We start from the raw sequence: 23,281 nt of genomic DNA, 5'->3' as shown, positions 1-23,281 counted from the left end.
ACACTAGAAAAAGCAAGAAGGTTTAAAAAAAAAAAGATAAGGGTGATCTTCCTACTCTACTGCGACAGTAGACGTGATTACAACCTGTTGGTCACGGACCTAGGATTACGAGTCTCGATGCTAGGTGTGTTGTGAGTATTGTTCGAGGTTACTTCATCAGTTGGTTCATAGAATTGGGACAATGTTTCTAGAATTGCTACTTCAAGTGGAAGCATTACGAACTTTGAAATTTTGAGGAATTTACTACGAGTAGGGATCCTTGAATTTTGTCGAATCGTGACAGAAGTGCTTGTCGAAGATGTCTATCAAGACTTTTCGTCAGTTTGACGGACTGTTGTCTGACGACGCATTAACATAGATTGCGGACACGAATATGTTGCGAGAGCAGTAACGTGATTGAGATTGCCATTTTAGGCATATCATCAACGTGATCGAAATGAGTATTTCGCCTTCGAGTTGTGGAATAAATACGCTAGCTAAAATAATAGTCACGAAAGAATACGTGATGAATTTGAATATACGGCAAGGTAACTCGTAAAATGTCATCAGGTGGTAGAAACTGGCTGTTAAGTTTTGACATAATTTCCTCTAAAGTCATAGCCAAAAAGATTGGATATTCAACCAATTTCGTGTGTTTGTCCTTTGGGAGGACAAGAAACTCTTCCACGATGACTTGCGAGTCTTATGTTGGCGATGACCGATGAACTCTTAAGGGAAAGTGTACTTTGTTAGTTGTTAATGGTCGTCGGAAGCTAAGAATTATGACGACGTCGACTTGTTTTCCATAGTTGGCGTGGATTCCACGAGATGATACAATTTTACCTATAGCTACGGGTAGTTTGTGAAGCTCAAATTCCCAAATAGCTCTATACTTGCGATGAGCAAGAATCTGGTGTGGACATGAGTCGTCTACGAGTATGTCAATTGTGACAGTATTATGTGGGGGTAACGAGGTCGACGGTTACCCAATCTTATTTGGTGTAAACATGAGTCATTTACGGAAATGCCAAGTATGGCAGTATTGTTACGAGAGTAATGAGATTGTTAATTACTCAGTCTTATTGTTACAATAGAAGTTTTGTCGGTACAATGGGATGTAATTGATCGGAACAAAGTGTATCCTGTGGATGATGGATGATGAACTGTTGGTAAAGAAAACGGTTAGCTCTAGCATTTATATGTATGACTAGTAATAGTCGAGTTGTGCCACAAGAAATCGGGTATCAGGAATCAGAAAGTATTATGGGAACTGGAGTCCGAAATAATGGAATAGTTATCGACCATTGACCAATCATGCAATTTCGAGGACCAAATTTATTGAAGGGGGGTGGAACAGTGAGCCCCGGAAAAATTTAGTGAGATAAAGTGAGATCGTTCGGAATAAATTTTACAATCTCGATAGTTGATAAGGTCCTCTGGAATAATTATCAAAAATTTTCACAAGGTGAAATCGTAAAAGTTTGGAATATATAATAAAGTACGCGACGTGATGAGTCTGTGAGAATTTTCGGGTAATTTTTCGGATACCCGAACTAGTTATTACGAATTTCCAAAGTTTGGAATTTTGGAAATTCATTTTAGATAAAAAGAAAATGTCTTGATGCGATCTGAACCTTTGAAATTAGCACCGCTTGATCTGAGCAGTTGAAAATCATTCAAAGGAGACTATTTAAGGCCCATATCGTATCTGACGACCCAGAAATCTCGAGAAGGCTTTAGAACTCTCAACCCGTTTTGGTGACCCGCGACGATGACCCGACCGGAACACCCTCGTCCGGTGACTTCATAGCGGTGCACCGGTCATGTTCGACGCGTCTCCTCGTCGTGGTTCGTCCTGTGGTGACGGATCGTCCATGCATGAAGAGAGGAGTCTCAATCGAAGCCCGAAAGCTTCGGGTTTTCCGGCGAAGTTTGTGCAATTTGCGGCGATCTTTGGGGCTGCATGAGGTATGGAAATCGATCCTCTCAGTGAGCTCTACGTACTGGTATACTTAGTTTCATTTTTGGATGGGTTTTGATGGATTGATGTTTTGGTGGTTTTCGGGTACCGGCGCAGCTGTTGTCCTCTTTGGTTGTTCTATGCTTCTGGGTTCATATCCGACGTTTTGAAGCATGCCTTGATACTTGGGCGGGCTCGAACCATTCAGTTGGCTGCAATGAAGAGTTTGGTTTGATGGAAGTGTCGAGATTTGGTGAAACGGTGGAGGAAGTGAACAAAGGGAGTACCCTGAGTTCATTGCTATGAAGGAAGCCAGCAATTTAAGGACCATCTCTTGATTTTGTAAAGTAAAGGTAAGCTGGAAATTGTGTTGAATTCGACTTGGAACTCATAAATGGATTAAAGGAATGAAAATTAATATATTGGTTATACATTGAAATGGTTATGAAGGTTGGAAGAGGGTCAAATTATGATTCGGTGCCTTCATGTTTGGATGCACCTAATGTGGATTGAGTTTCATTTCAATTCAATTAAGGAAATAGTTTAGAAATGGTTTAAAATATGTATCGGGTGTCCATGGTAGATTCTATAGAATTACTATGTGATGCGACAATTAAGGAACTTGGAAAATAATTGGTAAAGCCATGGAAATTGATTGATAGTCCAATTTCAAGCAAGTGTCGAGTAATTAGGACTATTTGTGAATGTGGTCGTTATTGGTCAAGCTTGGTCAAAGCAGTCAATGTTGGTCAACTCCTGGTCAAATTAGGAAAGATTGATTGGATAATTATTTTACCGTCGAAACTTTAATATTAATCCAATGAGGTATTGACAAGAAATATGTCGGAAATCTACGACTCCAGTTACCCGAAGAACGGAAGGTTTGTGACTCTCGGAGTACGTGAAGAAAAGCATCGGAATCACGGTAGGGGATTCGGGACTCTTCTCAATTAGTAGTTTTATTATATTATGCTTTTTATAAAATGATGCATGTTAAGTCTATGTGGTTTGGTTATATTAAAATGCAAAGCGTACTAACCAAACCGTGAGAGATGTGATGGCTTGAGAGCGAAAGGTGGCACTGACTTCCTTGGGTTCGATCCCTTTAACCTCTTGAGGGTTAGCTACACCGGTCAGACGGTGCACGATCGTAATGACGACCCAATTCTGTGTGTGTAGCTAGGTAGCGGACGCTCTCGCTACACTTACCTGGTTTAAAGTTTATGTGTGGTAAGGTCGTGTAGTGGGTCCACAGGATCGGCCATCAGGTAATATTTGGTGCGCACGTATTTATTTGGGTAATGTGCATCTGGGTTTTCAAGTTAGAAAATATTGTAAAGTTTGTCGTTCTTTAAATGATATGGTTTTGAGTATGTTTTTATACTGTGGCCACAAAGTGATACTATATTGTTTTCAAACCGTGTCAAGTTGGTTTCCAATGAGCAGCGAGGACGAAAGCTCCCCCCTAAAACAGTGTGGATGCAGGTACTGTGCACTGGTAACAGGATTGACGGACCGAGCAGGGTGTGCGGGTATAGCTTCGGTAGATAATAGTAGCGGGGGTCAGGTTCTGTGTCTAGTCCTGAACTCTATCTCTTGAGTGTCAGTAATTTCGGAATTTGTTGGTCCTTATTTCATCCTTTATGGAAATGTGCCAAGTCTTATTGTCCTTGTGTTGAATTAGAACCACTTTAGAAGAACGAGTTATTGAATGATTTAAAGAGTTTTCACCTCAAAAATTAATTTTGACTTTTCAGCTACGCGTTTTATGAAAAGTTATTTAATAAAAATGCCTTGCAGATTTTTAGGATGTAAACTGAACACTCGGTTTATGTCTTAAAGACACACGGCACTGTGACGTGCTCAGACGGATGTGGTGCAGTTTGGGGTGTTACATTTGCAGAACGAAAGATGGGCTTTAGAAGCAACCAGTGATGTTTTTGGTTGGGCCATGAAGTCACAATTGACTTTAGAAGTAGAAATAGGGGTCAAGGGAGCACATGTGGCGTCAAAGCCACTTTTGGGCGGCAGGGGGCAGGCAGCGCAGGACCTAGATGGCCAAATTTGGTCCAAATTTCGAGTTTCACTTCTTTTCATTCGAAAGAATGGATGTCCATGTGAATGATTTAAAATACGGATCATCATATCACAATCTGGGTGTTCCAAACGGTCGTGCCAAAGCCTATATGTGTCAGAGTCCCATAAGTCATCTCTCATGACATGGTTAGATTCAATGATTCGAATAGTGGTTGCATACAACCTACTAGAACGACACATAAGTTTCTCTAATACTTGTTTATATCTGTAGTCATTAGAGGTGATGCAAATGAACTCTTGTCCATTCTCACAATGTGTTTCCACATGAAAACCATTGGCTCTTATATCTTTGAAACTCAATAGGGTTCTTCCAGCCCTAGGAGCATAAAGAGCTTCGGTGACATGTATACTTGTGCCATTTGGCAACAGAAATTGGGCTGGTCCTCTACCATGAATCAATTTTGATGATCTAGCCATTGTAGTCACAGAAGATCAAGTAGGCGTCATCCATAGGAGGAGTTGCCTATTTCGAAGTATTGTATGTGTAGTTGCACTATCCACGTGGCACTCTAGCTCTCCGGGAAACATATTGAAAAATAATAAAATTCAGAATTAAAATATGTCCAAGACATTTAATCAAAATAAATAAGACTTTACTAATAATAGCTAATGATGACATCAAAGTTTCGTGACCAAAGTTTAATCCAAAATAAAAATCAAACTAAGACAAATTGTAGTCGCTCAATCTTTTCGGTAACTCCAATTAAATATGACCAGGAAAGGAAGAAGAGATGTCAGTGGAGCAAAGCTCGCTTAAGTACCATTAATCTCAACTAGTTTCCTAGACATCATACTTAATTAGATCAGCCTAGTGAGAAAGAGCTAAAACAAAATGTCATTTATTGACAAAGGCATAATTGCCATTACATAATTCTTGGAAAATAAAAGGGACTAGACTAGTCAAAATCTGCGGCATCTTTGTGCACTACTTTGTCAGATTTGAAGTCTGCTATGGTGAGATTGACGTCATTGTCATCTCCATCATCTCCTTCTTCAGCTAAGTAGGCTTCTTGCTCTCTCAAGTCCCTATACGCCCGTATTGTGCAGCTAACTTGTTGCTTGCATTACATTGCTTGAACCAATGCTCACTTGATCCACATCAATGACACATGTCATTGTGGTTGCCTCCCTTCAATTGAGGTGCATTGTTTGCACGTTGTGGATGCCCCTACGGGGGATGACGCCACCACCATGGCCGGCGGCGCCACGGCCACCTCTCCCACCTGTGGTGTTTCCACCACTTGATCCCGTTCCAATATGGCGGTTTCCTTCCTTGTTAGTGCGGTCATACAGACCCATACGTCCATTTTGTCCCTTATTCTTAGGGTTCCGCTCCTTGCACCCTCCTTTGGGTGCATTATAATTTGCCTCGTGAATGCCCTTAGTTCCAACAAACCTTGAATTGTAATTCTTCACGAGGATGTTGTCATGTTTCTCAGCCACATACGTTACATTAATTAGCTGATGAAACCTCATGATCCGTCCAACATTGTACTCACCTCGATATTGCTTTGATACCAAAATTGCTGAGACACGGAAGGTGGAGAGTTTTCTCAATTAGCTCTTGTTCTGCGACGGGTTGTCCACAAAACCCCAACATGGATTTGAGGTGTAGAGCTTCTGAATTATATTTAGAGACAGACTTGAAGTCTGCAAATCGCAGATTGTTCCATTTAACCTTCAAGCCAGGGAGGAGGGAATCTTGAACATTGCCAAAGCGCTCTTCTAGCACCACCCATAATTCTCTCGAGTCCTTGATCGACATGTACTCCATTCGGAGTGATTTATCCATGTGGCGTCGCATCAAGATGAGTGCGGTTGCCCTCTTTGTAGTCGTCGCCTTAAATAAGAGGTCCGCGTTTGGTGGCTGAATTATGGGTAAGATCCTTTTCGAAGCGAGATGGTTCTCAACATTGGTGACCCATCTGTGGTATTCCGAGCCAGTTGAATCAAGCATAGGAAAATCGAGCTTAAGTTTCGACATCCTGAAAAATAAGAAGGAGAAAAAGATTAGTTTCGGAGTCAAAGCTTCCACGACAACTAATAATAAGATTTCCGAGCTATGCTACCAAGAAATCGATTTCTAAGAAAATTTGGATTAGACCGAAACAATGATGTTTGTATAGTCAAAAATTGATGCTTATGGACGCTCTTAGTCCGAAGTCTTACGAAAGCTCTTAGTTCGTATATAGTGTGAATCCTTACGATTCCGCTTTTTATAGAATCGAACCCAGCCATGTTATAGAAAGGTGGGATGTAGAAGAAGGGAGGTTGCAAGTCCCTGAAGAAAAAGAAGAAGAAATTAAAGCACGGAAAGCGGGAACTTTAATATAAATACTTGTTGATTCGGAGCTTGAAACCTTGATTTAGATACTTGCAATAGAGGATGACTGGAGCTTGAAAGCTTGGTAGAAGGTGTTGCTGCTGCGTGGCCGAGATGTGCTGAAGATTGGCCGGTCTGTGGCTGGTACGTGGCCGGGTGGATGCTCGACGCTGGTCGAAGGCTGGCTTGCAGGTGTGGCCAAGGGGGCTGCAGGGGCAGGCGGGATAGCAGAGGCTAGGTGCTCGGTGAGGCTAATGGTGGAGAATTTTCTTGATTTTTGGGTTTTGATTTTTGTGGTTAGGGCTCGTGCTGATAACGTGTTTAAGGAAATGTGATGCAAGAGAGATTGATGAGAGAATTGTATCCATTCATTGATAATAGGAGCCCTATATATAGGGATAACAAAGGTATAATTCCTTAGAGTAACAATGATTCCTATTCTAATTCGGAGTAGGAAATCTCTCCTATTACAACTATAGAACTAATCCTAGTTTGACAAGGCACATTAACATTCAACATTAGTTACTTAAAACATCTCTTCGGTACGACTCTCCTTCCGTATCATTTTTGTTTGGTACGACTCTACGAGAGAAGGCACACAGTCCTCGATCATGGTCATCTTCCGAACAAAATCATCCTAACATATTTTCAAACATTCAGCAGTGAAAATGGTGAGGAAGACCAAAAAGGTCGTGACAAACTGAGAATTTTTTATTGTTGTATGTAGTTTTTGATAGATTTTGTGGCAAACCACAATTCAAGATCCGGTGATTTGTGGACCCTGCCCATCTCACTGGCAAGTTGTAGATTTGTTCCAGGGGTGAACATAGATGTTTTTGGTATGATTAGGATCCTGATTCTGAACATCAATTTATTTGAATAACTAAAAGATCTTCAGTTTGGTTAATTTAAGGATTGTATGCAGCAGAAAAGAATATTCAAATAGTCTTGCTAATATAGTAATATGAAATGCCAACTCCTCCCAGCAATAGTAATAGTGTCATGAATTATTACTATTTACTAGAGTCCAAACTCTTCTTAATATAATGTTTCAGAGCAATTTAGAAGATAACTAGACTGATGGAAAACTATGCGTCAAAAATCTTTGATGTTTGTTTTCGACTGAGGTAGGTTCAGCATACTTTCTCTGTAAACTACATATGAATCATAGCAACTACATTTTAGAAAAGTTGCGCCCTAAGTCTTCTTCTTGAGTTGTTTACTAGAGAGAACCGTTAGATCAAGTCTAGTTCTTCATTGAATTGAAACAGATCACTGCAGTTTTTCTGTGAGATTTCACATCTTATCAGCAAGATCCATCCACATCTGGTACGTGGTTCTACACCTTTTATTCTTTAAAGAGCAAGCCAATTTATTTCGATATTAGTTTTGTGCTGTTGGAAATACTCGTCACCCTTACTTGTTCAGCTACGGATTTTATTAATTGTTGTTGAACCTTTTCTCTTCTTTACAGAGAGATCAAGAGTATACTGACAGATGGCTACTATGGCCTTATCTGCAACGGATGTCTTAATTTGAAAACTTTTGACAATTCTTGAGAATGAAGGAACAACCGTAGCCGGTGTTCGTGATGAAGTTGAAAAGATTAAGGAGGAGCTTCTAAGCATGAAAGCTTTCCTAGTGGATGCGGAGGCCAACAAAGCAAAAACTGAAGGAGAGATTGTGGGTTGCAAGCATCGGAGACTTGGCCTATGAAGTTGAAGATATCATTGACGAATTCATGTATCACATGTATGAGAAGCAAAGTGGGGCTCAACTTTCAAGGGGGCTGCACAAAACAATTAGCTTGCCAACTTGTGGAGAAGTGTAAGGGCCTTCCTTTGGCTAATGTGTCTATAGGTGGTCTTATGTCTTCTAAGAAGTCAGTGGATCAATGGGATAAAGTCCTCAACAGCTTCAATTGGCATCTACATAGAAATTCATTGCTAGACCCTGTTAAAAACATGTTGTTGCTGAGTTTCAATGATTTGCCATCTCAATTGAAACATTGCTTCCTCTATTGCTCTCTATTCCCAGAAGATTTTGTAATTAAAAGAAAAAGGCTCACTAGATTGTGGATAGACGAAGGATTTGTTGAACATGTGAAAGGGGTCACACCAGAAGAAGTTGCAGACGACAATCTTATGGAGCTCTGTTTCCGTAGCGTGTTACAAGTTGTAAATAGAAATGGTACTGTTGATGTCTAAGATTCAGCGGTAGCTAAACCTTGGTTAACGCTGGTCCAATGGGCGGACCGCTACTTGTGATATTCTCAGAGCTTCCGCTACCTGTCAAGTAAAATACGGAGGGCGTCAGAAGGAGACCGCGTTGGGCAGTATTCTCTTCTCCGATGCCTAAGTTAGTCAATGTATTTATGTTGACACAGTAACAATATGTAAGTAGTAAATGCGTCATTAATGAGGAGAGAGGAGAGAACCTTTTATAGGTGAGGAGGGAGCTGATTTTCTCCATGTTTTCGATGTGGGACTGATATGCTTCAGTTTCCAGCTTTTGGAGCTTCTGATGCTGTCTTGGCGCGGCGCGTGGCGGAGCGTCAGCGGTGATCTGGGGGTAAGCCGGGGCTCAGGAGGTAGCCTGCTTGGCTATGTTCCCGTAGGTCACTCCTTTGGCGGGAGTTGGTACCGCTGGCGGTAGCATGAGCGTGGCTCATTATAGCTAATTATGCTTGCAAATGCTTATGTAAGTACAGGTACAAGAAGGTCAAAACATGTTAAGATCATGATCTGATGCGAGAACTTGCTTTGTCGACAGCCATGTAGGAAAAGTTTGGTCTTGTATACAGTGGGAGAGAAGTAATGGAAGACATCTCAACCCGTCGCTTGTTAATTCACAAATTGGAAGGAGAAATTAAATCATGGCCGGGTATGTCAAAGGTTCGTTCTCTTCTTGTCTTTGCAACTGACATGTCCTCAATTTCTTTCTTAAAAACACTGGTTTCTCGATATAAATTGTTGAGGACTCTAGATTTGGAGGATGTCCAAATTGATAAACTACCAGATGCCGTTGTTTACTTGTTCAACTTGAGATATTTAAATTTGAGGAACACTTTAATCAAGGACCTTCCGGAGTCCATAGGGCGTCTCCGCAACCTTCAATTTCTGAACATCAAGGATGCTAAGATAGCAACACTTGCACAAGGAATTGCAAAGTTGTTGAACCTGCGCTATCTTGTTATGTATTGCTACACTGGAAACCTTCTGGACTTCAAATATGTGAGTGGGATAAAAATGCCATCAAATGTTTGTTAGTTGCAGAAATTGCAAAGTTTATCAATGATTGAATCAGAAGGGGACTAGTTGACTTATTGGCAACAGGACTCAACTTAAGAGTCAGTATATCGAATGTGAAAGAAAGAGATGAGATTGACCTTTAGGTCTCAATTGAAAAGTTGAATCTGCTTCAATCTATGGTTTTAATGGCAAGTAATGAAGAGGAAATCCTTCCGGTGAAAGCACAATGTCCACCTCTTCCGCACCATCGAACACTTTATTTGATCGGCAGACTGCAAAACGTAATACCTTGGTTTTCTTCGCTGCAGAGCCTCGTACATTTGTCTCTGCGTTGGTTTAGACTTGAAGAGGATTTACTACCTCAAATTGAAGCATTCCCCATCCGACAAGACTTGATCTTTGGAATGCATATGTTGGGCAAGAGTTGTGTTTCCGCAGAGGCTTTGTAAATCTGGAGCGGTTGGAGTTATTGAATTTTGCCTCGGTGAAAAAGATAACTATAGAAAAAGGGGTGATGCCAAATCTCCGGTACTTATGGGTTGACAGCTGCATGGAGTTGAAGACCGTGCGACTGGGCCTTGAATACATTTCTAATATACAAACTTTGGGCCTAGAAATTTTTCCAATAGAAATTATACAGCCCATTCGGAGAGGAGGTGAGGATCAGTCTAAGGTACAACACATCCCTGAGATCTTTCATGTTTTCCAACAATCATCCAAGCGGGTACATGAAAACTTGGCCTAGTGTTTCTTTCTCCTGCAAGGTACATATATTTAGCCTTATATCATACTATACAATAAATGCTACACAACAATGAAAGCTAAATGTGTGCAATTTAGTGTTCCCAGCCACGTAACATATGCAATGAAAGAAAGATTTACCAAATATTTGTTTTTTCTCTTGTTACACCTTTTGCAGAACCAATCAAGTCTGACAAGTATGTATTGAAGAAGATTTGAGGTAGTTCGATGAAGAATCCTTTCTGTACGTGTGGAAAGATGCAAGGATCGATCTCGGTTTGTCATTTGCCTCTTCACAACTAATTCTGATGTTGTACTTATTATTGTTTGTGTGCATTGGCATGTAATAATGTGAGATTGAATGCTACTTTAGCAGTTTGCATTGTAATAAAGATTCGATATCCATATCAAGCACTTACAACTCATTTACTGTACTTGCAATTTATTTGTAATGTCTAAAGGAGAACCACAAAACATACAAGGTGCCCCAATTTTTTTTTTTTCCTTCCTTGTAACTTACATAGGCAATGGTTGAATAGAAAATGGCTACTTTGGCAACTGGCTACATGAGATATGGCACCCGAAACCGGCGGCTCTGAAAGGCTGGAAGCTGTGGATTGTCCCTCAAGGCGGGCAGCTCTGACGTGCTCCTTGAGGCGGAAAATATATATAGGCAGGCCTGCCTTGCGCTTCTTTCCAACAACCTTGGGCACCAGTGCACCACTGGATCAGCTGGCCTGTCCACGTATGACAGTGTAAGGATTCCACATCCCCTTGGTTTTAGAATGACAGTAGCAGCGCCACGTGCCACAGTCTTCTCCACCAGTCCATCCGGTTTCCTTGGTCTTGCGGGATTTCTTCTTGTCTTTACAGCTTCATAGAGCATCAGGTATTAGACATATCAGAAAGTTTGTAAGTTGTTCTCTCCGTAACTAATTAAGACAGTTTATAAGTTCTGCTCCTGAAATTACAACATAGCAACTAATTAAGACCGAATCTAAGTAGCAAAAAAATTCATTTCAAATGAGATGTCTAATTTAGCAACAACAAATTGTAGGAAGGTACTCCATGTTTAGATGTTTGCAAACACCTTTTAAGGGGTCAAATTTGGAAAACCAAGCTGAAAGAGAAACAGAACAATCAAACACATGCTGAGATTTACCCTGCCTCAGCTGTCGAGTTATCATCGCCTTCTTGCATGTCGCTGCTGCTATGCTTCTTCTTCTTGTTGCTGTTGTTCTGTGTTAAGAGAGTACAAGTCAAATGCTGATGGTCATAGTCAATAGTCAACAAAATAATTAGCTCTAAGTCAGTATAAATAGGATAAGTGTTACCAGATAAGTGGTTAGCCATTTAAGCATTGTAACAAACACACAGAAATATCCAATTCTGTTCAGCTCTCTTTTTCTCTTTCTTCATCGTCTTCTTCGCTCTCACAAATCTTAGGGTTTTGATACACAACTCCATAGCCAATCTTTCATGCTTTCTGGTATCTTCATCATCACACCATGATTTTCAACATTCTGGAGTTGCTCTTCGAGCACTTTGCTTGACCCAGACCTTTAAGTCTTCCCAAGGGGGTTTATGGAGGAGTTAGTTATATAAAAGAAGCTTAACCATTCCTCGAGAAGCTTTGAACATATGTTGTAGCTTCCTTGAGAAGCTTGAACATATGTTGCAGCTTGCATGAGAAACTTTACTGGGTTATAGAAGCTATTTCATTTTTCAATTCCGTGGAACTTGGCATTTTTTTTTAGCTTATTATGCATATACATCTTTTCAGCTGCAAAATGTGAAAGGCCCACTACAAACCCACAAACCACACAGAAGTCTTAAATAATGTCAAGTGTTAATACATAGGGAGCTAATACTAAACAGGCCAAGGCAATGTGGTTTTAAATTACAAGATAAGCTCTTTTCATAGAGAGGAAAAAGAAAAAAAAAACCACTTGAAAATTCCATGTATAAGAATGCACTAGGATCAATACATTGTAAATTAAAGAGGGTTATGTATGGCAATATCACTCTCGCGGTTGTGTAAGGTCATCTTCATCCAATTCTTCTTCTTGCTCCTTAGACACATGTCTTTAGTCTACCGATATCACCTGTAGGCAGTTTCCTGGCGAGTCTGATGACCTGCAGCCATTCAGTTTAGTGAAACAAATGTGAAACCGAGCATTTTACAGAACAGAAAAGCACATTCAAAATCAAGATTGGTATACAACCACCATTCTTCATACAAAGACAGGTTTAACCAAACATCCCTATATCATAGCTGATTAATGCAGGTGCCAATTACGAGTAGGGATTTTCTGAACAAGTCTATCTACTTCTGTTTATGCATAGAGTGGTGGAGGCTGGAACTGGGCTAGGCCAGTTCTGTTGGGCTTTAGGCTCTGCCTCTTCCTTTGGGCCAAATTTGGTTGCTGCTTATTTAGCTTTAGTTTTTATTTATTTATTTTTTATTTTTAAATAATTCCCTACTAATTTTTCCGGGGTAGGTAGTGAGTTTCAGCCCAATCTATGCATTTTAGTTTGTTTCTTTTGTCTAGTAGTTAGTAGTGTTTCTTTGTCTATGACGTTGGGAGTTTTTCTAAGAGCATTTGTAGAACTACTTAATTCTAACGTACCACAATTGCGTGCTCAGCGTCTGGAATTAAATACATTTAGTAGCAGTACTATTTAGAACTTTGCTTTTGCTTATGCCATTGGATGGCTCATTTATGATCTTTTCCTTGTAGTTTTCAAATCTGTAAGAGATGAGATTGACCTTTGGGTTTCAATTAAGAAGATGACTCTGCTTCAACGTATGGGTTTAATGGCAAGTAATGAAGAGAAAATTCTTCTGGTGCAAGCACATTGTCCACCTCTTTCGCACCTTTGAAAGCTTTAGGATTAATTTCAGTTTACCTTCCTGAGGTTTGGGGGTGTCATCATTTCACCCCTCCGACTTTCAATTTCACTTTTTTACCCCGTAAACTTTCCAATTTTTGTCTTCCGTGCCCAATCTCTGATGCTCCGTCCAAATTGGACGTTAATCTCATAATGGGGCCCACTTTGAGGGCTAAAATGGTCATTTTATGACCAAAAAAAGGAAAAAAAAAAACTCTTTTTTGCTTCCTCTCTTTTTCACTTTCGGACGCTTCCTTCTCACTCCCCCTTTCTTCACTTTTCTTCTCTCCCTCTCTTCCCATCTCTCTCTCTCTCTCTCTCTCTCTCTCTCTCTCTCTCTCTCTCTCTCTCTCTCTCTCTCACTCACTCACTCTGCAACTTTCGCCTCGCTGTATACTATATCCCAACCTCTTGTCTCTTCCTCCTTTCTTCTTCTTCTTCTTCTTCACTCTCACTCCTTCACACTTTGAGCTCAGAGTTCGAGACAAGCAACACCAACATGGGGGTTGCGTTTCTTCCAATCTATTCAACCACGACGACAACTTCTCCCAGCTCGGCAGCTCAGCCTTGAGCCACCACATTGTCTCCCTCACCTCCTCCACCTACGACTTCCTCACCCTCGACCCCCCACCCCCACCCACCCCACAATCAACCTCCTTGAAATCGAACCCGACCTCTAGCCCCCCTTTTTTTTCTTCCCTTTGGACCCGTACCCAATTTCCGGTGAAATCACAGCCGCCGGACCATTGCCGGGCTCATCACAGGCCATTAAAGGATCCTTTCTTCCTCCTCTTGCATCTAAGGTAAGAATTTCGAATTGGGTAGCTTTGTTTTGAGAGAATCGAAGTGGAATTTCCAGAAAAGGGGAAATCGGAGATTTCTTCGATATCCGGTTTCCCGCTGTTTCCGGCCAGATTTCTTTGGGGTTTTGGTTGCTGGGGCGATGCTAACCTTCATCCCTAACCTCTTGCAGCTTCTCACGGCCGGTGGAGGAAGAATTGAAGGTGTTTGAGAACGTGAACAGTACCGTCGAATTTCTTGACTTTTGAGTTGAATTTCCGACCACTTTTGCTTGGATTTGGTTGTTGTTTCAGGTATAGAAATTGTTGGGTTTGTTGTGGAGATGATTTTGAGCTAGACAGGTTGATTGGAATTGGGGGTTGGTATGGTGGCTCGTGAAGCCACGCGCCGCTGTTGGTGGTGGTGGTGAGGAGGCTCAGTCAGCCCCTCAAAACCCATTATTTTAATTTTGGAGTTATGCTTTGGGCTTCAATTCATTGGCCTTTGTTATGTGTAATGTGAGTTATTGAATACTAGATTAGTATAGCCCAATCTCCAGCAAATCCGGCCATAGCAGCTTCACTATCAATTCCTCTCTCTCTCTCTCTCTCTCTCTCTCTCTCTCTCTCTCTCTCTCTCTCTCTCTCTCTCTCTCTCTCTCTCTCTCTCTCTCTCTCTCGGGAAAGAAAAGAGAAGAACTCGGGAAGCTGCGGCGGCATTGGGATTGGCACGGCGGTGAGTGGAGTCGGGTCGGGAAAGTGGTAGGTGAATTGGGTTTGGTTGATTTTGATAATGCATGTGGGATTTGGGGTTGGAATTTTGGGGGGTGTTTGATGGGTTTATGCATGTGCTCTGTTTTGGGTTTATTTAGGAGATGAAAATGGTTTGCAGAAGAGAGAGAGGGAGTTGCAGAAGAGAAGAGAGAGAGGGAGTTTTTTTTTTCTTTTTTGGTTTTTTTGTCTTGAAATGACTATTTTAGCCCTCAACGTTCGGATTTAACGTCCAATTTGGACGGAACATCAGAGATTGGGCATGGAAGACAAAAATTGGAAAGCTTAGGGGGTAAAAAAGTGAAATTGAGAGTCGAGGGGGGGGGGGTGAAATGATGACACCCCCAAATCTCAGGGGGGTAAACTGAAATTAATCCAAAGCTTTATTTGTTTGGCAGACTGCAAAACGTAGTACCTTGGTTTTCTTCATTGCATAGCCTCACAGCTCTGTATTTGCATTGGTCATGATGTGAAGAAGACTTACAACCTCAAAGTGAATTTGACAATGCTCTCTCTTTGTAATGCATATTGTCACGCCCCGATTTTTAAACACAATTAAAAATCAATATATAATCCCATAATTATACATACGTGATCATGGTTCAACTATCAATACAAAATACCTGAAATTTTTTTTCCTTTTAAACCTTTCAACTCGAGAAAAAGGAACATATACCATGCTTCCCAAAACAATATTCTTTTCCCAAAAGACACAACATGAGTCACCCCGTGACGAAATCATATTAATTGAAACTCTGACAATTAAAATATGATAAATCAATCCAACCTGGATAATGAAAATCAACAACACAACAAATCATATCAATTGAAACTCTAACAATTAAAATATGATACTTTGGTCCAACCTGGACAATAAAAGCCAACTCAGTGACCAAATCATATAAATTGAAACTCTGACAATTTAAATATGATAAACAAGTCCACCCTGGACATTTAAAATAAAGAATTCCTGAAACTCCCTTTTAAAACACGTACTCAAAACAACCAAAGTCACCCCGTGACAAAATCATATTAATTGAAACTCTAACAATTCAATATGATACACAAGTCCACCCTGGACATTTAAAAGAAAGAATTCCCGAAACTCCCTTTTAAAACACGTACTCATGAGCATCAAGCAGCTCCCCGCTACTCCCCATGATGTACAATGGCAACAGCCTAGAACTCTAACTGATCGTATCCACTCACCCGGCCAAAGGCGTGAAGTCCCGATACATATGTCTGAGGTCACTCCCAGCGACTCCGAATCTTCAGACCTCCCCGGTCGTCAGATCAAAACATTTTAAAGCGGTCACTCAGGACCAAAATGTTACTCAACTCTCAAAGGAGACATCACAACCTGTGACTCTCAATCCTCAGACCTCCCCAGTCTTTAGATCAAAACATTAAGCAAGTCACTCTGGACCCAAAATGTTAAACTAAATCAAAAGGAGATGTCACCCCGTGACCTCCGATCATCAGACCTCCCCGATCGCCAGATCAAAACATTAAGCAAGTCGCTCTGGACCCAAAATGTTAAATCAACTCAAAATAAGAAATCACAACCCGTGACTCTCAGATCTTCAGACCCCCGGTCGTTTGGTCAAAACATTTCAAATCTGTTCAAGCAACTCACACCAAATTTTGACACTTTTCAAACAATAGAAATTCCCAATTCCTAACACATTGTCTCCCAAAAAGTCAAGCCTCAAAACAATAGAATGAAACCTATCAATCCATATTGCTTAAATCACCCTTCAACCCATAAAGATATACATATTTCATGTAAATATATATATATACGTGGTCATTCACTCAGGAATGCCACTAATACCAACTATAGTTAACAATCGCAAAACTCAAGAAAATCATGTTTAAACTTACACTCATTTTCATACATATGAACCGCAGTCCTATGAACCGTAGTCGATCGAGTTCATATCATTTCAAACAAATATTCATTTTCGAAAGCGATTCAAAATTAACCAATTAATTCCAAATAACAAGTAAATACGTTCGTAAATGAACATTGTGAGATTACTCACCTCTGAATCCTGCTGCGTCTTCTATACAGAACAGAGTAGCACAACCACAAAATATCCGTCCAAGAATACCTCGTCAAGTACTTAATCACATACGGTCTCAACTAGTACACAAATCACAAGCGATTAAAGTCCGAAACCCCCGTTTTGAACTAAAATCCACAAAAGTAACGCCAATCGAGGTGAAACGTCATCCGAGACCACTGAAAGTCTTTGGAACACTTCTACGATCGCTATAACGAAACCATAAGTCGATTCCACAGTCGGATCCTCACGGATAGAAAACCGAGTGAATCAAAATCACAAAAACCCTAATATGCTCATACGATCTCCAAAAATTAAGTATTATACATCGACACGTTCGTATCAATGTGTAGATTGAAAAGAGGGACAAAAACTGTCCTTGGGGTGGCCGGAAGTTGCTGGAAACCACAGCCACAGACGGTGGCGCCGCCGCCGTCAAACTCAAAATTTGGCCACACTTCCTAAACCAAAAATCTTCTTCACAACATGTACAACAACTTTCCCAACTATCACAAAGTCTGAATCGAAGCCATATGGCTAGAATTTACCTCGAAAGCTCGGAAATCCGGTGAAATCCTAGAATTTCAATTCCAAAATTCAACCTCCACGCTTTGAATTGATGCAAGCCACTTGGGGGAAAAGCATCTACGTCCTCTGGGTTCCAAAAGCCCTCAATAATCACCGGCTATGGTGGCCGGAATCTCCAATTCCGACAAAGGCAATTTGCAGCGCGGTCTCTTCCAGTCGATGTAGCTCCTTCCACAGCTCGAATCTTGCTTCAATCCTTCCACAAACTTCTAGAGGAGGATGAGACGAAGAGAACCCAAGTTGTTTGACGTCCTATGGTGGTCGGAGGAGGGAGAAATGGCCGGAAAACGTGGAAGAGGGAAAACCGGGCTCGGGGAGAGAGAGAGAGAGAGAGAGAGAGAGAAAGAACAGGGGCTGATTTCCAATTTTGGAAATTGTGTCCTTGTTTGCAATTTTCGGATTTTTTTGGACTTTATTCTAAAATGGAAAGTTTTTCCGAAAGCCATAACTTCTTCATACGAACTTCGATTTTCACGTGTCATATGTCCACGAACTAGTATCGACGCACTCTACGACTTTCATGAAGGAAGTTTTCGGAGAAACCCAACGTATAAAAAGTCAACCTTCGCCCCCCCTAAAATGACGCTTCCTAGATAATTATTCGTCTGAAAATAATTTCACTCCATTCCCAAACCACGTACTCGTACCAACAACCACTAAAATAATTCCGGAAAATCCTTGGAAAATAATAACGAATTTCCGGGGTATTACAGATATGTTAGGGAAGAGTTGTGTTTCCGCAGAGGCTTTGCAAAGCTGGAGAGGTTGGAGTTGTTGAATTTTGCCTCGGTGAAAAAGATAACTATAGAAAAAGGGGTTATGCCAAATCTCGGGAACTTATCAGTTCAAAGCTGCATGAAATTGAAGATAGTGCCACTGGGCCTTGAATACTTTTCTAATCTACAATATTTAGGACTAGCATTTGTTCCCATTGAAGTGACACAACCTATTCAGAAAGGAGGTGAGGATCGCTCTAAAGTATAACACATTCTTGAGGTCACACATGTTTTCGAGCAATCATTCAAGTGGGTCCACGAAAACTTGGCATAGTATTTCTTTCTCCTGAAAGGTACATATATTTAGCATTTTATCATACTATACAAGAAACGGTACACAGCTATGAAATCTAAATGTGTCCAATTTAGTGTTTCAAGCCACATAATATATGCAATAAAAGAAACATTTACAAAATAAATGTTTTTTTCTCTTGTTTCACAGAATCAATTAAGTCTGAGAAGTATATATTGAAGAAGCTTTGATGCAGTTTGATGAAAAATCCTTTCTGTACGTGTGGCAAGATGCAAGTATCGATCTCGGTTTGTCATTTGCCTCTTCAAGACTATTTCTGATGTTGTACTTATTATCATTTGTGTGCATTGGCATGTTATAATGTTGGATTGAATGCCACTTTAGCAGTATGAACTGTAACTCTGTAATAAAGATTGGGGATCCATATCGAGCACTTTGCAAATCTTTTTCTGTTACTTGCAATTTATTTGGAATTATTAGAGTAAGCGGCAGGTCTGTTTTCACCTAATTTGCTTCACATAGGTATGACTAATACCTTCTGTAGCATGCATATATATAAACATGGTCAGCAGGGTTTCATTTATCATTCATTGCAATGGGAAGCAAAGGTAAAAAATGTTTGCATCAATACCAGCTAACTATAGTGATCCAAACTGACGTACTATAACTTAAAGACCTGGTAGAGTTCTAGCTAGCTTGAGGCCTTGATCTACATAGGCAATGGCTGCATAGAAATTGACACCTGAAATGGGCAGCTCCGGAAGGCTCTCCATGGCGGGAAGTGATGAATTTTGTGTTTAGTTTCATGCAATTGGTGGATTTTAGTTAATACAGTAATAATACTTGTGTTTGTTGTGGTTAACTGAAAATCTGATTTGAGACGTATGCTACATATGCCTGGAAACTGAATAACGTGTGGATGTTTACTGAAAATTGATTAGTGTGTGCTATTGAGCTTCTTGTATGGTAGACTGAAGCATGTTTGCCATAAGAATTTGACGGCTTATATGCATTTCAGTGAAAGCAAACCATCATCGAATCAATTTGCCGATCATAGTATGACTATTTTGGGACTATGCATTCAAAGCTTATGGCCTTGTAGGATTCTAGATTTCAAGCGCTCGAGCTTCTTGTATGCCAAACATTGAAACTTTCGCTGCCAATGCTTATTATTTTGCATTTGCTATGCTTTGCTAGAAGAATCTACTCGCGTATTGCCCACTTTCATTTATGTGTCTTCCTTGGTGGTAGGAAAAATTGGAAAAAAAAAAAAAAAAAGTTGTTGATGCATGGTCCATTTATGAGTTCTTCCTGACATTGGGTCTTCAAGGCCAATCATATCGATCGCCCATATCTGATCAATCATGTGAGCAAATTATGAAGCCCAAATTATCATGATATCAAATATTTTGTGTTAGGATAAACTCTTAAGAACAGAGGAAGCGGTTTCTCATGAAGAGAGAAAGACTGAGGTAGAGAAATGAAAACCACCGTTGGTGGGGAAGAATTTAGATTAGTTATATTTTAACTCTTGAACTATTGAAGCGTTTTCAACCTTAGTATCAAATACTGTCATTTACATCCGTTAATTTACCTCCAATTAGTCATTTCTATATCTGGAGCTAGATATTTTGTTACAAAAAAACTGTCAGTTACTTAAAAACATCTGCAGTGAAAATGTCTTTTACCACGTGGATTGCCCAACAACTATTTTTGACAGTTTTGATCCCTCCAACCCTTACATCAATTCTAACATGACAAAAGACAGACTCCACATTTTCAAAAAAAAAAAAAAAAAAAAAAAGGACAGACTCCACAAATGTTAAACGATACATTGAAAAGAGGAAAAATTTCTACAATAAATTTCTTCTGCTATCTTCGTTCTTTTTCTTATCTGTCCTCTTTCTTTTCTTTTGTTGAATTCTTTCATATTCTCACACACTTAGGAAGCATTACATTGTATTAATTAATTAAAAATATTTTTTTTAAAATTTTTCAACGAATATTACATGTGAAATATCCTAATAATAACATACATATTTTTCTCATATCATACACATTTTCTATTTTATTAACAGAATCCAGAACTAACCATGATACGTTTTTTTTTTTGCTTTTCACTGGTTTCGTTTCTACCTATAATATAGACCACAGCTTCTTGGTAGTGGAACCTGCAACCCCAACTCTATGGTAGTGGAACTTTTGCTGAAATGTAGACACCCCTTAAGATTCCCAAAACGTAGCTGGGTTTTTGACAATTAACAACCCTCTTATTTTTTTCCTTTTCCACAGTTAATGACTTAGATGATGCGTAAGCATTCCATAAACTTGAGATAGCTTAACAGTGTAATTTAGGGATGCATGTGCATTGAGAAAATGAGAAGTCTCGTGGGTAGAAAATTGAGAAGATCTTACCAAGATCTACTTGATGCTGGGACCGGGGAAGTCTCGTGGGTAGAAAATTGAGAAGATCTTACCAAGATCTACTTGATGCTGGGACTGGGGTAGAAAATTGAGAAGATCTTACCAAGATCTACTTGATGCTGGGACCGGGGAAGTCTCGTGGGTAGAAAATTGAGAAGATCTTACCAAGATCTACTTGATGCTGGGACCGGGGAAGTCTCGTGGGTAGAAACTTTATAGCATCTGACCAAGATCTACTTGATGCTGGGACTTGATAGCATCTTCGTGGAACTGTGGAAGGAGACTAATTACGCGTTAGAAGTCTTGGTCAGTAGTGGACCTGCATTGTACTTCAACAAAAGTTATCAACAAGAGCAATTTCATTTCAACAAAGACAGTGACCAGAGTCTTGTTCTTGAGCTCTTGACCTGATCTTCATGTATTTCAACAAAGGCCACCAAAAGAGACGTGCCGTTGATTGATGTGTGACGTAGCACGACTACTTCAAGATTTTGGGCAAGGGGAAGTTGGCGGCGGACCGGCTCGTGGTGGTGAAGACCAAGCTCATTTCAAAAGTCGCCGAGAAGAAGATCAATGAGGCCGGTGGCGTTGTGCTTCTCACTGCCTAGGGTTTTGCTTTGTTTAGATTTATGTGGATTTTGAAATTTGAGTTGGATTTTTTTGATAGTGCTTTGTGTTTTGGTTTGGTTATGTGATTTGAGAAGTGTGAGTACGCAATTTTATTCGAAATTTGATTGTCTATTAATTGATGACATTTTTGAAACTGTAGAATGATTTAAAAAAATAAATAAATAAATAAATAGAGGATTCGGCGATATTAGCTCCTCTGTGAAAGTCGATTTGGGGCGTCAAGCGCCCACCCACAATCCCGAAGGCCGAAGGAAAGGGGGCTATCACATCAAAGAACCTACCACCCGTCCCTCCATTTAAATTTATTAAATAGATAAAAAAATACAAAAAGGGGAAATGGGAACCAAACCAAAACCTCCCCCAGAACAAATAAAAATAAGATTAAAGAAACCCATAGTCAAAAGGTGCAAAACAAAAAGGAAATAGTAAAACTAACCAAAGCTAGTGAACGAAGAACATATAATAAAGAGATAGCATGATCATGGAAACCACCTGCATGGCCATTCCTTTGCGCACTTGCATTTGCTGCATCCTTATCAACATGGTAAAGTTGCATTTTGATAAAAAAACAAGAGCTGCAAGTTGTAGCATATCGTCCGTAGCAAAATAGCAGCTACGCATGACGAAAGTAAGGAAAACCCAGAGAGTCCATACATAGGAATGAAATAATTTCAGCAAGAGAGGAAGTGTGCCAAACCAAAGATGTTGAAGATAAACCCAAATTAGCAAGTCTATCGGTGACGGTGTTCCCTTCTCGAAGAACATGAGAAGAAAAGAAAGACATCGCTCGAGTTCTAACCAAACAGTTAAGCCATAGGATGTGCAAATGCCACGGGGGGACAAATGATGGTTTAGAGAAACATTCAACCACACTAGCTAGTAGAGTCACATTCGAGCCACACAATGCCAACCTAGCTTAAAAGCCAATTCAACCCCAATGATTACTGCCATGAGCTCAGAAAAGAAAGCATTATGGTGTCCAAGGCTAGTGCTAAAGCCTCCAATGAAACGACCTTGACAATCCTTAAAAACACCCACACAAGCTATAGGACCTGGATTTATTCCTTTAGCAAGACCATCAGTATTGAGCTTAATCCACGGAGAAATAGGATGGTGCCACAGAACAAGCTGATTTTCTTTTCGGGTTTTAGAGGTTGGTGTTACACCCAATGCAACAATTGATGTCACCAAGCGCATGAGGAGCAACAAATTGAAGCCAAGCTTTAATAGATAGGAAGACACACATAAGTGACAGTTTTTTGTTCTCAAACCGTAACTTATTACAAGACTTCCAAATAGCCGTAAGAACATACAAGCCTCCTGCAAGCCAAAGATTTTTCAATTGAGTAGAAAAGGCCTTGTGAGTGAAAGAATTCCAAAGATCTAGCAAAGAGCCACTGGCTGGTAGAGAACAACCAAAACAACAAGCAAACCACTGCCAAACATGTTGAGCAAAAGAGCAGTTGAAAAAGAGATGAGTATGATCCTCCATAAAACCAAAATTACAAAGCTGACAGACAGACATCATAGGAATACCTCTCTTATGAAGTTGATCATCTGTAGGTAACTTATGATGAAATAAGCGCCAAGCTAGCAAGGAATAACGTGGAGGAATATAGTTACACCACATTGAAGAAACCCAAGTTGGCGATAAAAATTTTGGACGTAACTGTTCATAGGCAGAGGAAAATGAAAGCGTCCCATCACCTGAATGCTCCCAAACAAGAGTATCACTGATAGGTTCCAAAGGG

The 23,281-nt window shown here is 40.2% G+C and overlaps 1 pseudogene; it reads left to right on the top strand.

The window, feature by feature from the left end:
- The first annotated feature begins 8,113 nt into the window (after positions 1–8,113).
- Positions 8,114–9,628, top strand: LOC133731206 (disease resistance protein RPM1-like; annotated as a pseudogene).
- The last annotated feature ends 13,653 nt before the right edge of the window (positions 9,629–23,281 follow it).

The sequence above is a fragment of the Rosa rugosa genome, chromosome 2 (assembly GCF_958449725.1).
Source record: "Rosa rugosa chromosome 2, drRosRugo1.1, whole genome shotgun sequence".
NCBI lineage: Eukaryota > Viridiplantae > Streptophyta > Magnoliopsida > Rosales > Rosaceae > Rosa > Rosa rugosa.
The sequence above is the reverse complement of the archived record's forward strand: the minus strand, read 5'-3'. Positions and strand labels throughout refer to the sequence as shown.